Here is a 14,121-nt window from a genome sequence, read left to right on the forward strand (position 1 = left end):
AGCCAACCTCAAGGCTTAAAGGCAAAGCCACCCGCTAAGAGATCCAAATGTAAAGGCAAAGCCACCGGTTTGGATATTCCACCACTAAGTTCGGCCAAAGCTTGGATAAAGGATATGGGAAGACTCGTCAAGAGTTCAATTTTCATTCATCAAAAGCTCCCATTACAATGCAAAGTTGGCTTTAAATAGCCTTACAAATTGTGCTCACAATAAAAACTAAAAGACATAAAATAATAAAATAAAGGCTACATGTGACGTCCCAAGAAAAGAGAATCATTCACATGTTTACAAGAGCACATGGGTGCTTTAAATGCTAGTCTAAGTCTTCCTTAAACAAAACAAAAGTTGATTTGAGAAAATCTTTGACTTTCCAAATGAGGAAGGGGGACAAGGAGCCAACGCTTGTCATGGATTGTCCTTTCTCGAAAGGGAAAGTCTTGAGTTGCCTTTGTCATAGGTTGTCTCCTTGAATTCTTGACCCCATGTACTTGAACTTTCTCCCAAGTTTGAATTTTCCCCTTATTTTGACTCATTGGTTCCCATGATAGAATATTATACCCAAAGGTTGGATTAGGGTTTAGGAATTGGACTAGGCTTGCCTTGGACCACGCAGGCCCACCTTGAGTGGTCAATTTGAGTTGGGTCGAATGGTTTAACTCTTTTTGTAGGTTTTTATCAATGTGGGACGCAATGCGGGTTGTTCCCTTGGCTTGGGCCGAACCTACATCACAAGTTTGGGTTAATTTCTCCTTGGACTTGACTTGGCTTGTATTGGTGGGCATATTTGCATCAGCCTTCGTCGTAGAGAAGGGAACCTATTGTTACAAAGTGATGGCCTTTGGTCTTAAGAATGCCGGAGCCACTTACAAGTGGCTGGTCAACAAAATGTTTGTTGAACACCTAGGAAATACCATGGAAGTGTATATTGATGACATCCTCGTCAAATCTCTCATAGCCGAGCAGTACCTCGATCACCTCAGCCAAGCTTTTGTTGTCCTCAGAAAATACAACAAGAAACTTAACCCGGCCAAGTGTTCGGTCGAGGTCTAATCCGATAAATTCTTGGGATAAATGGTGACTCAATACGGGATAGAAGTCAATCCTGATCAGATCTGGGTGGTCCTGAATATACCATCATCGACTTGCATCAAAGATGTCCAGCGTCGAGTGGTTGCCCTGAGCCATTTCATCTCTCAATCTATTAACAAGTGCCACCTCTTATTCGTCGCACTCAGGAAATCCAAGAAGTTTGAGTGAACCCCAACCTGCAAAGAAGCCCTACAGCAACTGAAGAGGCATTTGACATCTCCCCACTTATCTTCAAGCCTTTAAATGGAGAAAAGCTTTACACCTATTTGGTAGTCTCGGAGATGACCATCTTAGTAATGTTAGTCCGAGAAGATAATACGAAGTAGCTACCAGTATATTATGTAAGTAAATCACTCTTTGACATTGAGACTTGGTACAGCCAGTTGGAGAAATTGACACTCGCTCTCATTTATGCATCCAGGAAGCTCAGGCCTTATTTCCAGTGCCATTCCATAGTCATCCTCACCTCCTTCCTGCTCAAAAAGATACTGCATAAGCCAGAATTATATGGACGACTCACGCAATGGACAGTGGAGCTTAGTGAGTTCGATGTATCCTTCCAACCACGCACCGTCATCAAGTCTCAAGTGTTAGCAGACTTCATCATAGACTTCACTCCTAACACTTCCATTTAGGCGGAGAGAGAGCTACTCTGCATGACTAGCGGGACATCTTCGAAGTGGACTCTCTCGGTGGATAGCTCAAGCAATGTGAATGGAAGTGGATTGGCTATCGTACTGATCACACTAAAAGGGGATATTATCAAGCGGGCCATTAGGTGTGGGTTCAAGTGCACAAACAACGAAGCTGAATTTGAAGCCTTGATTGCTAGTCTATCCTTGGCCAAGGAGATTGGAGTAAAAATGTTAGAGGTGAAATTTGATTCTCAACTTGTAGTCAACCAACTACAAGGTATTTACTAGGCTTGAGACTAAAAAATGACAACTTACCTAAACCTGGTCAAAGAACTCCAGTAAGCCTTCAAAGAATTCTCAATCACCCAAGTTCCAAGAACAAAAAACACTCATGCCGATGCACTTGCCAACATTGGCTTAGCCCTTCAAGGCTCCTTCGAGTTATCCATCCCACTCTTGTTCCTCCAATGGCTAGCCGACCAGAAAGAATCCGCAACCAACGAGTCGCCCAATCCTCAAGAACCTATATAAGTAATGGATGTTGAACTAGACGATTCATGGATGACCCCCATAATCAGGTACTGGGAACAAGATGAGCTCTTAGCCGACAAGAATGAAACACGTTGTCTAAGGGCCAAAGCTGCAAGATTCACCATCTACGAAGGCCAACTCTTGAAGAAGTCATTCTCCGACCCCTACCTCAAATGTATAACTCCAAAGGAAGCCACGTATGTTTCTCGTCGAACTTTATGAAGGCGAATGTGGGAACTATGTAGGGGACATAGCCTTGGCCACCGGGTGATCACCGTTGGATACTATTGGCCCACAATATGCTTTGACTCAACATCCTATGTAAAGAAATGTGATAGTCGTTAAAGGTTTGCCTATGTCTCACACCTCCCGCTGGAACGACTCAATTCCATCCTCACACCTTGGCCATTCATGAAGTGGGGGATGAACATAGTTGAAAAACTCCCAATCGCACTCGGGTAGTGAGTCTACATGTTGGCAGTCATCGACTATTTTACTAAGTGGATTGAAGCCGAGGCACTCACCTAAGTCAGAGACAGAGAGGTAAAAGCCTTCATTTGGAAACATGTTATCTATCGATTTGGAATACCGAAGGAAATAGTCATCGGCAATGGGTCTTAGTTTATTAGCTCAGGTTTCAGAGACTTCTGTGACATGTGGGGAATCAAGCTCAGCTTCTTTACCCCTCGCAACCCTAAGTCGAATGGTCAGGTTGAATTATCCAACAAAACGATCATGTAGACTTTAAAGAAGCGTCTACAGCAAGCTAAGGGCGCAAGAGCACATGGGCAGATGAACTATCAGGGGTCCTTTGGTCTTATCGAACAACAACCCGCTCATCCATTGGCCAAACTCCTTTCTCCCTTACATACGGATCTGAGGTAGTCATCCCAGCCGAAGTATCAATCCATTCCATAAGACTTCAATGGTTAGATGAAGCCAACAACCAAAACCTTTGCCGCAACCTGGACACAGTCGATGATCTCCATGAGCAAGCCAACATATGTAATGCCATCTACCAACAGTAGGCCTCTCGACACTATAATCATAATGTTAGAATGAGAACTTTCAAAGAAGGTGACTGGGTCTTCCGCAAAGTCTTTCAAAACACCAAGGAGATCAACTCTTATAAACTTGGCCCTACTAGGGAGGGGCTTTACAAGATCACAAAAGAGGTAGGAAATGGTGCTTACAAACTCCAATCCCCTGAAGCCAAGGACATCAGTAATAGTTGGAATGCAATCCACCTCAAACGCTACTACTTCTAGTAAGATTTGTCTCAGTTTCATTTTTGTTTTTGTTCAAAAAGGATGAGTGGGCTTGTCCTCTTCCTTCACCTTCAGTCGGCCTCATGGCCTGGATTCAATAAAAGTACTATTCAGCAAAAAGATTGCATTCACTTTCTGTTTACATCGACTTGGCCACATGGCCACTCAATTCACCTTTAGTCGGCCTCATGACCTGGTTCAATTAAAGAAATATTCAACAAGAAGTTACTTTCACCTTCAGTCGGCTCATATCGACTCGGCACATATGCTTTCACCTTCAAATGAGTCAAACTAACTTGATCACCAGACCACAACATTCTAAGGCTTCTATGATCACCTTCAAATGACATTGTCAACTCAGCTATTTGGCTTTTACTCTATAAAAACACAATTAGTCGGCTCAGATCGACTCAGCAAGGCATACACTCGGTCAACCTACACCTACTCAGCTGCAATGACTTATCCAAACAAATTACATCTACAAAGCAATATAAAGAAAAGAGGGTCAAACCCTCAAACATCAACTATCAATCAACTTAGTCGCCCACAATGAAGGAAACAAAATGGAAACACATGTTGAATCACATAAAGCCTCAAATGGCCAAGTAGAGTAACTAGGACCAATTCAGTCACGTTTTCATGTTCCAATTGAACACTTTCCAACTCAGGCCTCCAAATACAAAAAAGAAAAAACAAATACAAGTCTAAGGAGCATCACGCCCCATGTCATCAGTACGAGTCATCTCATCCATCACTAACTCGGTCTGAGTGTCATCTCCCCTGGAAGTCGCTCCTCTAGCTTGGTCATTGCCATAAGCTCCATCCTTGGACTCGGTAGTCGTCTGCCCTAACTGACTAGCAAAATCAAGGATCTAGTCCTCGACCTGCTATTCCGTATGATCGCCTTGCCCAGCCGCCTCCTCCTCCTCCTCCATCTCGGGCCAGAGTTGGATGTCCTCATCCGGATTCCAATGGGTACTGTTTTTGGATTTGTAATCCAACATCAACTCTCCTCTGGCCCTGATGATTGCTTCATCGACAAGGGTGAGGCATTGACCCTTTAGCGAGTCAATCTTTACATCCTTCTTGGCCAACTCGTTTTTCAGTCGCTCCAACTTAGCTTCGAATTCCTTTACTCGCTGTTGGCTCTCCCTCTCGGCCTTTTGGACCATCGCCTCTCTCATTCACAGGTTGGTGTTCGACTTGGAGATTTCTTGTATCTTCTTCTCCTGCACCATAGCGGACTTCCTAAGATGCAAACTGCTTATGAAAGCCTACACAAAATCACTTAATCAGTGTTAAGTCACATAGCAAACATAATCAAATAAAAAGCCCGGTTCATACCTGGAAGGCACAAGAAACCCCCTAATTAGTAGTTGCGGCCACCCCTATCTGATTCAACCGACTCTCGTCCCCAGGAAACATGAATGAGTTAGCCAACTTACTTATCGAAGCTATATCAGAATATGTTGATGCTGAAGCGGGGACACTGAAGGTCAACATCTCACTCTCCTTGTCCAAGACTACCATCTTAGACGACCTGGCCTCAATCACAACCGGTCGGCTGGGAGGAGTCAAAACCACATCCTTCACCCTCTTCTCTTCCCTAGATAAAGAGTCCCTCTTCCTCTTCTCGCGACGCCTCGCGATGGACTCACTTGTACTCGAGATAGTTAGCTTCTTCATAAGTCTTGAAATCGTAAATTCCTCAATAGTTAGCGGGTTCAGTTGTGACTTATCAAACAAAATATGATTGTAGTAGCAAGTGAGCAGCATGTGCCACGTCTGCTTCAATAAAGGAAAGGGGATACCTCGCTAAATCGCCCCAATACTAGCCCACAGGTGACTTGCCCTCAAATTGGCTGCAACACCACTTGCCAGTCTCTTTGCTCATTCGTATGGTAAGAACCTCTCTAGTCGGCACTTCTAAGTTGTATCCACTATGACCAGCTTAGTTGGCATCAGGATCTGCAAAGGAAAAACAGAATAAGACTTTAGTAATCAAAGTACTAGTAAAGAATAAGTTTCTCACCGGTTGCTCGCCAAGTATAGGGGATCTCGCCTTGGCTTCTCTCTCCAATGACTGCTTCGCCCCTTAAGAAGAAGCACTCCTTCCAGTTTTTATCCCCTTAAGAAGAAGCGCTCCTTCAAGTTTTTATCACTGGATCGTAGGTTGGTTACAAGGTGGATTCGATCGTGCTTGAGAGTCACCGTGTATCTACCCTTATCCTTCTCCCACTCCTTCAAAAAATACGAGTGCAACAACTCATGCAACCCAAACATGACTTGGTTCTACACACAAAGAACTTCCAAAGCCACCAGCAGCGTCCACCCGTTTGACATAATTTGGGTTGGCGCAATCATAAAGTGGTTCAACACTTCCCAGTCAAGATGGGGTATTGGAAGTCTCGGCTCGTCATGGAACCACTTCTCATAAACACTAACCTAGCATTTTGCTTCCCAATTGACCCTCTCGTATGACTAAGGTACCTTATTTCGACCGACTTAGGAATATGATACAGTGTCCTGATTCTAAGCACATCATTCTCCTTTAGTAAAGGCGGATAATCTATATTAAGTATCCTGTTACCGGCCGATTCGGCTCGTCCTCTGAACCACCACTGGTAGAGTGATAATTTGAGGATTATACTATTTTATTTAGGCTTTTAGGCCGGATTTTAGATACTTCTTTGTTCATTTATGCCTGAATTACTACTTAATTCTTTACATTTTGTGTTTCAAGCCAAAATGGACATTTTGAGCAAATAATGAGCGAATTGGAGTTTCTGGACTCAGAAGTAAGCGGATCTTAGAAGTTGGGAGAGTTCTGAAGTAGAGTGAAGCACTATGAAGCTTGTTCCCATGGGAGAGTATCGAAGATCGAAGATTCAAGGAAAGAAGAAAGCGGAGGGTAATTTTGTAATTTCAAAATTCTTCATGAAGATTCATCGCGGTGAAGTTTGTTCTTCGCCGCAGTGAAAGGATTTACGCACAAGAGTCAATTATTACTTCGTCGTCGCAGTGAGATTCCTAATTTGCCGCAACGAAGTTTGCGAATTCCAGTTTTCTCTAAAACGCACAGTTTCATATTAGGTAAAGTCTTAGGTTTTTGGGCGAACTATAAAAGCAAAACTTTGCCATTTTGAGAGGGTTGGTCGTTTTTAGTCTAGAGCAACTTATTCTTATTTTCCTTAGTTTTAGATTTGACGAATTTTGGGTTGAAAAGTGAGAAGATTTGGGGCTGAATCTTGTGGATTCTTCAACTAGGGGAGATCTCTTGTTTTTTCTCTCATTTCAATATGTTGATTGAAGGGTTATTCAATTTTCTTGCTTCTTGTGTCGATTTAGCTATGAACTAACCCATTTTGGGTTAGGGTTTTGATGTAATTCAGATTTCCATGGATTGAGTAATTGATTTTTGTTATTTTCATATGCTATTGCATGGATTGTGTGGTTGTTCTGATTTTATTGCTTTTATTTGATGAACATGACGAGATTGAGAAATGAGTCATGTTAAGCTTCTTAGATAATCACCATTGTAGTACTGAATGCTAGAGATAGATTTGAGAATCAATGAAATCAATCTAGGATTCCATGTGCTTAATGAGCTTAGAACTATTAATCTTCAAATTGTTGGGTGCGGAAGTGTAATAGGGAAAAGTAGGAAAACATAGTCTGAGAAGGTATGTTTCACAACTTAGAGAATTCGATTTACAATCAATGCATGCGAATATGGAAACAACATAATCCGTAGGTTTAATCTATAGAGTCCAAATGAAGTCAAAACCCTACCCGTTTGTTTGAATTGATTTTACCCTTGTTTTTAATCTTGCTTTCACAATTTAGTTTTGAATACTTAGCAAATTTTGTTTAGTTTTAGTTTAATTTTCTCCCATTAATCCAAACGATTTCGATTGCTCCAACTTGAAAACAATAGAAAACTTACTGCTTAGCAACCAATCCTCGTGGGAACGATACTCACTCATCACTTTATTACTTTATGCGACTAGTGCACTTGCTATACATTGCATGTTGTAGTTACAACGCATCTAGTTTTTGGTGCCGTTGCCAGGGATTGAGTTTTGTGTTAACATTAAATTTTTCTTGTGTTAGCTAGATTGGAGCTTTCTTTTCGCTTAATTGTTGTTTGTTTAATTTTTGTATTCTTTTAGGTTGGTTTGTGATCTCACTCTTTCTATTTTTCTGTGTAGTTTATACGAAGACTAAGACGTCAGCCAGTGGTTCCTGTTGATCCTGAGATTGAAAGAACCACTAGCAGACTTAACAAAGAAAGAAGAGAAAGAGAGGCTATAGTGGAACCAAAGGTTATAGTTGTTGAGATGGTAGAAAATAGAACACTAAGGGAGTTTTCAGTTCCCTCAGTTGATGGTAGTGGGTCGACTATTACTAGACCAGCAGTACAAGCCAACAACTTTGAGATAAAGCTGGCAATCATCTAGATGATCCAGTAGTCGGTACAGTTTAGGGGAGATTTGAAAGAAGACCCAAATCTACACATTGCCAATTTTTTGGAGATTTGTGATACTTTCAAGTCAAACGGAGTGTCAGATGACGCCATTAGATTGAGACTGTTTCTGTTTTCATTGAAGGATAAGGCTAAGGGATGGTTAATGGCATTACCAACAGGAACGATTACAACATAGAACGATTTAGCACAAAAGTTCCTGACCAAATTCTTTCCTCCAACAAAGTTGGCAAAGCTAAGAAATGATATCACATCATTTCTACAGGAAGAGTCGGAATCATTGTATGAGGCTTGGGAGAGATACAAAGAATTACTGAGAAGGTGTCCACATCATGGGTTGCCAGTTTGGATGCAAGTTCAAACATTTTATAACGAATTGATGGTGAATGTGCAAACTATGGTGGATGCAGCATCAGGAGGAGCACTGCAAAATAAGACTCCGGAAGAAGCTCATGGGTTGCTTGAAGTTCTGGCAAGCAACAATTATCAAAGACCTAATGAAAGGGCGCAACTGAAGAAATCTATGGGTCTTCATGAAGTTGATGCATATACAACCATTTTAGCCCAACTGACAACACTTTAGAAATAGTTGGGAAGTATGTAGGTAAATTCCATTCAAGCACCTCAACTAACTTGTGAATTTTTTGCAGGTAATCACGTGAGCAGGAAATGTCAAGTAGGGAACACTTTTGCTTCAGCATCATCATCGGAGCAGGTTAACTACTTGGTAGAAAATCAAAGGCAACCGAACAATCTGTACTCCAACACATATAATCCTGGTTGGAGGAATCATCCTAACCTGTCTTGGGGCAATCAGAATCAACAGAATCAGCAGAACAATCAATGGAACCAAAAAGCATTGCCAAACAACCAAACAGGGGTGAACAATCAATCAGGAGAGCAAAGAGTGACAAAATTGGAGGACATGTTTGGAAAGTTTATCCAAGAGACCACAGGTTTTATGAATGAGACGAGAACGAATTTCAGAAATCAAGGGGTGTCCATTCGGAACTTTGAGGTACAAGTGGGTCAATTGGCTAATAAGTTAAATGAGAGACCATAGGGCTCACTACCAAGCAATACAGTGACTAACCCACGTGAGCAAGCGAATACGATAACCTTGAGAAGTGGGACAGTGTTGGAAGAGGTGGAAAAATCAAGAGAAGAAGAAATCCATCAAAGGGTGAGAAAAAGAAAGACTTTGATGAGGAGGTTGATGAAGAGATAGTTGCTGAAGAGAAACCATCTAGTTCTAGGGAAGAAGAACAAAAACGGGAAGTGAGGCAAAGACAATGAAAAGAGAAATTGCTATTTCCCGAGATACCACTGGAATTGGCACATCACACTCCTCCTGTGCTGTTTCTTTAGAGACTAGAGAAAAAGAATCAGGATAAGTAGTTTTCCAAATTCATTGAAATATTTAGAAAATTGCATATTAACATTCCTTTTGCAGATGCATTGTAACAGATGTTGAGCTACGCGAAATTTCTCAAGGAGATTTTATCCAACAAAAGGAAGTTAGAGGATGAGAAAACAGTGATGCTCATGGAGGAGTGCAGCGCCATTCTCCAGAAGAAGCTACCCCCGAAACTCAAAGATCCAAGGAGTTTTACTATTCCTTACATTATAGGAGACATTACCTTTGATCGAGTTTTATGTGATTTAGGTGCTAGCATCAATTTAATGCCTTTTTTTGTTTTCAGGAGATTGGGAATTGGTGAAGTTAAGCCAACGACCATGTCGTTGCAACTTGCAGATAGATCTATCAAACATCCAAGGGGTATAGTCGAAGATGTGTTGGTGAAGGTGGAAAAGATTATCTTTCCGGTAGATTTTGTTGTATTGGACATGGAGGAGGATAAGGAAATGCCTCTTATTTTGGGCCGACCATTTTTGGCCACAGGGAAGAGCACTCATTGATGTGCAAGAAGGAAAGTTATTGTTAAGAGTTCAAGATGAAACAGTAACGTTCAATGTGTTTGAAGCTATGAAGTTTCCATCCGAGTCGGATTCGTGCTTTAGTGTTGATGTGGTGGATAAACAAGTAGCGGAGATCATTGAAGAGAACACCCCACAACTACCTTTAGAAGCGTGTATTGCCCAATCAAGAACAATAGAGATAGATGAGTCGGCAAGGAACGAATATGCTAGATTGTTGGAAGCACTTCAATCGATTGATAAGAGCCAAGATCTAAAATTTGAGGAATTTGATTTTGAAAAGGAGAAGGAAAAGGAAAGAAAGGAAGAACCTCCAAAGCTTGAGCTAAAACCTTTACCTTCCCACTCAAATATGTGTATCTTAGGGAATCAGAAACCTTCTTAGTAATAATCAGTTCAAGGTTGAGCAAAATGGAAGAAGAGCGGTTAATTCGGGTGTTAAAGGAACACAGATCGGCAATTGGATGGACTATTTTGGATATTAGGGGCATCTCTCCATCTTTTTGCATGCATAAAATACTCATGGAGGATGATATCAAGCCTAGAGTTCAACCACAACGAAGATTGAATCCTTCGATGAAGGAAGTGGTGAGAAATGAGGTGGTGAAACTTCTAGATGCGGGAATAATTTACCCATTTTTTATAGTCCATGGGTGAGTCCGGTGCAAGTGGTTCTGAAAAAGGGAGGTATCACAGTGGTAAAGAATGAGAGCAATGAATTGATACCAACTAGGACGGTCACAAGCTAGAGAGTGTGCATTGACTAACGGAAATTAAATGAAGCGACAAGGAAGGATCATTTTCCACTTCCTTTCATTGATCAGATGTTGGAGAGATTAGCAGAGCATGCTTATTACTGTTTCTTGGATGGTTATTTAGGATATAATCAGATTGCTATCACTCCTAAAGATCAAGAGAAGATGACCTTCACTTGTCCCTATGGCACTTTTGCTTACCGAAGGATGCCCTTTGGGTTGTGTAATGCACCAGCCACATTTCAGAGATGTATGATGTCGATCTTTGGAGATATGATGGAGCGGTTTATAGAAGTCTTCATGGATGACTTCTCTGTTTTTGGTTCGTCCTTTGATAATTGCTTATCTAATCTCTCTTTTGTTTTGCAGCGATGTCAGGAGACGAACTTGGTGCTCAATTGGGAGAAGTGCCACTTCATGGTCCAGAAAGGAATAGTGCTTGGTCATAGAATTTCAAAGGATGGAATAGAAATGGATCGAGCAAAGACGGACGTGATTGAGAAGCTGCCACCACCCTCCAATGTTAAAGCAGTTCGAAGTTTCTTGGGGCATGCGGGGTTTTATAGATGGTTCATTAAGGATTTTTCTAAGATCTCTAAACCCCTTTGAAATTTATTGATTAAAGATGTTGCTTTTGATTTTAATGATGAATGCATGCATGCCTTTCAAACTCTAAAAAAATTATTAGTGTCTGCACCTATTATTGCAGTTCCCGATTGGGGACTACCATTTGAATTGATGTGTGATGCTAGTGATTTTACACTAGAGGTAGTGTTAGGACAGAGGAAAAACAAAGTGTTGCATGTAATTCAGTATGCGAGCAAAACACTCACTAATGCACAATTGAATTACACCACCATTGAAAAAGAATTGTTGGCTGTAGTTTTTGCTTTTGATAAATTTTGTTCATATTTGCTAGGTGCCAAGGTGATAGTCTACACCCTAAACCCTAAGATGGATCCTATTGCTACAAGAGTTTGAGTTGGAGATACGAGATAGGAAAGGGATGAAAAATGTGGTGGCGGACCATCTGTCAAGGATTGAACGACCAATTCAGGGAAATGAAGAAGAAACCCAAATCAGAGAAACTTTCCCTGATGAGAAATTGATGAGAGTGGAGGAAGCACCGTGGTATGCAGATTTTGCAAACTACTTGTCAGCAAGAGTGCTCCCCATCGGCATGACCTTCTAACAAAAGAGGAAGTTTTTCTCAGATTTGAAATACTACTTCTGGGAAGAGCCATTTCTTTATAAACAATGTGCTGATAAGATGATACGTAGGTGCGTTCCAGAAGAGGAAATGGAGAGTATTCTAAGACACTGTCATGAGAGGGAAGTAGGTGGCCATTTTAGAGGAGCTAGGACAACAGCCAAGGTTCTTCAATCTGGGTTTTACTGGCCAACCCTTTTCAAGGATTCTTTCCGGATGGTTCAGGAATGCGACCAATGCCAACGAAGTGGGAATATTTCAAAGTGAGATGAGATGCCACTGAACAATATCCTAGTTGTTGAGCTGTTCGATGTATGGGGAATTGACTTCATGGGTCCTTTCTCAAATTCTTATGGGAATATGTACATTTTGGTAGCGGTGGACTACGTATCAAAATGGGTGGAAGCAGTTGCATTGCCATCCAATGATGTTCGGGTGGTGGTTAATTTTGTGAGAAAGAACATTTTCTCAAGGTTTAGAGTACCACGGGCAATCATTAGTGATGGAGGATTGCATTTTTGCAACAGGCAATTGGATGCACTGTTGGGGAAATATGGGGTGAAACATAGAGTTGTGACACCTTACCATTTACAGACTAGCAGACAAGTGGAATTGTCAAATAGAGAACTAATGGGAATCTTAGAGAAGACAGTCAATGCATTGAGGAAGGATTGGTCACGGAAGTTGGATGATGCATTATGGGCCTACCACACTGCATTTAAGACTCCGATTGGTATGTCTCCATTTAGGATGGTCTATGGGAAGGCATGTCATTTGCTGGTAGAACTCGAGCATAAGGCCTATTGGGCAGTGAAACAGCTCAACATGGATTTACGAGCTGCTGGGGAAGAAAGGATGCTGACTTTGAATGAACTCGATGAGTTCCATCACGAAGCTTATGAGAATGCTAGGATGTACAAGGAAAAGACCAAGAAGTGGCATGACAAGCATAGCAGGAAGAAGAACTTTGAAGTGGGTCAGAAAGTGTTGTTGTTTAATTCTAGACTTAGGCTTTTCCCTGGAAAACTTAGGTCTGGATGGTCCGGACCCTTCATAGTTACAAGAGTTTACCCATTCGGAGCGATGGAGGTGTCACATGAAGAAAAAGGCACATTTAAGGTCAATGGCCAGATGTTGAAGCCATACATCGATGAAGTGATGAGTTGCAAGTCAATTCCCCTCCGGCTTGACATTCCGACATGAGAATTGGAGAAAGTCGAGCTTTCTGACTATAAACAAGCGCTCATTGGGAGGCAACCCAAGTGTTTCCATTTGTTGTTGTTTAATTACTATTTTGAAGTTGTTAGTTTTCTTATGATTTTTAGATGAAATCTAATTTGTGTGTTTTTGGTGTTTCAGGTGAATTATTGAATCTAGGAAAAAAAAAATGGAATTCTTCTAGTTTTCGCCGTGACGAAGAAGTTTATTCGCCTTGGTGAAGCACATTTTGCAAAAATTGGAAGTCGGAAAGTCCCAGAGTTTGCCGTGGCGAAGAAACTTTTTTCACCAAGGCGATGAGCCTCTGTATTTTTCCATCGCAGTGAAGAAAGTTGGGCGAAATTCACTAAGGAAAATTCGCCGCGGTGAAGATTGTTCTTCGCTGAGGCAATGAGCTTCTATAATTTTTCACCGCGGCGAAGAATTTGTCTTCGCCGCGGCATCGACTGGGTTAAAAATTAGGGTTTTTGAATTGAAGAACTTCGCTGCGATGAAGCTTGTTCTTCGCGGCGGCGAAGTCTGCTTTTTATAAATACCCACGCAACTTTTCATATTCAACGCAAAAACTTCAAACACTTTTGAGAGCAAATTTTCCCACCTTCAATCTTGAGCCTTTCCAGTGAACTTCAATCACTTGTTCTAACTCCTAAACTCACCCAAACACAAAATCAACTCATTTTAGCAAGGATTTCTGCGAAAAATTGTGAATTTTTTTTGGAAACCCTTGGTTTACAAAATTTGGGGATCTAGCGATCTAGGCTGAAATCGGTGAAATTGGTGATGAAAGCATCTTGGGATTGGTAAGATTTCAAGCCCTCCAAACTTTAACTTAACCAATTTCGATTTTTAGAGTTGAATCTGAGATTTGATTGTTGAGTTGAGTTTTGGGATTTTCGTGAAGTTTTTGTTTTGATTGTGATTAAGGAAGTGTGGATCGTGAATTGTGTGATATTGAGGAGTTTGGGTTTTGAATTTTGGAGTGTTTGGTTGA

The 14,121-nt window shown here is 41.3% G+C and overlaps 1 non-coding gene and 1 pseudogene across 1 annotated transcript; one reads left to right on the plus strand and one right to left on the minus strand.

The window, feature by feature from the left end:
• The window catches only part of LOC116141981, a 43,394-nt pseudogene that overhangs the window by 7,606 nt on the left and 21,667 nt on the right, over positions 1-14,121 (plus strand).
• On the minus strand, positions 8,242-8,348 carry LOC116141992. The gene has a single exon (XR_004129928.1). It is a non-coding gene; the product is annotated as a small nucleolar RNA R71 (small nucleolar RNA).

Source organism: Pistacia vera, unplaced genomic scaffold (genome assembly GCF_008641045.1).
Source record: "Pistacia vera cultivar Batoury unplaced genomic scaffold, PisVer_v2 Contig402, whole genome shotgun sequence".
Lineage (NCBI taxonomy): Eukaryota > Viridiplantae > Streptophyta > Magnoliopsida > Sapindales > Anacardiaceae > Pistacia > Pistacia vera.